This window comes from Arachis hypogaea, chromosome 17, assembly GCF_003086295.3.
Source record: "Arachis hypogaea cultivar Tifrunner chromosome 17, arahy.Tifrunner.gnm2.J5K5, whole genome shotgun sequence".
Taxonomy (NCBI): domain Eukaryota; kingdom Viridiplantae; phylum Streptophyta; class Magnoliopsida; order Fabales; family Fabaceae; genus Arachis; species Arachis hypogaea.
In genome coordinates, this window is record NC_092052.1 from 93,737,618 (window position 1) to 93,739,323 (window position 1,706).

The following is a 1,706-nucleotide window of genomic DNA, read 5'->3' on the forward strand; positions in this document are numbered from 1 at the left end:
AATTGTGGTAGCAGCATTCAAAGGCCAACTATTCATGCTAATAATTTCAAATTGAAGCCTCAGCTCATAGCTCTTGTCCATAACAACTGTTCTTTTGGAGGAAGTGCACAAGAGGATCCTAATGAGCATCTCACTAAATTCCAAACGATATGTGACACGGTTAAATCTAATGGTGTTCATCCTGACACCTATAGATTGCTACTGTTTCCATTTTCTTTGAGGGAAAAGGCATCAAAATGGCTAGAGTCATTTCCGAAGGAAAGCTTGTTCACCTGGGAAGATGTAATGATCAAATTCTTGACAAGATTCTACCCTCCACAAAGAGTAAATAGGCTAAGAACTAAAGTGTAGACATTCAGACAGCAGGATGGTGAAACTCTTTATGAAGCCTGGGAGAGATTCAAAGACTTGACAAAGAAATGCCCCCTAATATGTTTAATGAGTGGGTGCAAATCCACATCTTTTATGAAGGGCTGAATTGTGAATCAAGGAAGGCTGTAGACCACTCATCTGGATGATCCCTAAACAAGAAAAAGACCATCGAAGAAGCCATTGATGTTATAGAGACAGTGGCTGACAATGAGTACTTTTATGCATCAGATAGGAGCAACAACAGGGGAATCTTAGAATTAAACCATATGGATGCAATCCTGGCCCAGAATAAGATGATCACTAAGCAACTAGCTGAAATGACCAAGCAAATAGAGAAGAATTAGGCTGCAGCTATCCACACTTAACCATCATCCAAAGAAGAGTTGGATATAGAAGTAGGAGTTAACTGGAAGGAAGCTAATTACCTTGGAAACTCATCTAGGCCAGCTAATGATCCTTACTCTAAAACCTATAATTCTGGTTGGAGGAACCACCCAAACTTTGGGTGGAAAACCAACAAAATCAAGGCCAAGATCACAGACCCCATAACCCAAACCAATATAACAACTCCTCTCACCAAAACACCAACCAAAAACCATACCAGACCACACAAAACACTTACTCACAGTCACCGTACCAAAGCCACAACAACCACTCTCAACACCCAAATTCTAACCAACCATCACCACATGATGAGAACAGAATGGCCAAAATGGAAGCTATGCCTGCAAATCTGTGCAAGGAGTTTAAAGACATGAAAAAATTCAGGGAAGAAGTGAGAGGGAGTATAAAAAGCCGAGGAGAGGTTCTTAAGAATCTCGAGTCACAAGTGGGATACCTATCTCAACAAATCCCCAAATCCACTAATAGCTTCCCAAGTGACACTGAGAAGAATCCAAGAGGAGGAACACAAAATGTGAGATGGGAAGAGTGTAAGGCAGTTACTCTTGCAAATGAAGAAATCCTGGAAGAAGATACCAACAAGCCAACAGAGCACACCCAAGAAAGTTCCCAGAGCAACTTGAAAAAAAAAAGGAACAAGGAACTGGATCTGAACAAAGAAAAGAAGAAACAAGGGAGGAATGTCCAAAACCTTATGTACCAAATCCACCATTTCCTCAGAGACTCATGGGAGGTGAGAAAGAAAGGTCATACTCAAGATTCCTAGACATGTTTGCATCTCTCAGTGTCAACATTCCTTTCCTCGAAATCCTCAAACAGATACCTACTTATATTAAGTGGATGAAGGAGCTACTAGCCAGGAAGAGCAACCGGAAGGGTGGCCAAATAGTGGTGATGAACAAGGAATGCAGTGCTCTCATTCAGAAGGATTT

The 1,706-nt window shown here is 41.1% G+C and overlaps 1 non-coding gene across 1 annotated transcript; it reads right to left on the reverse strand.

Moving 5' to 3' along the window:
- Positions 1 to 330: 330 nt before the first annotated feature.
- Positions 331 to 437, reverse strand: LOC112768729 (small nucleolar RNA R71). The gene has a single exon (XR_003186124.1). It is a non-coding gene; the product is annotated as a small nucleolar RNA R71 (small nucleolar RNA).
- Between the last annotated feature and the right edge of the window lie 1,269 nt (positions 438 to 1,706).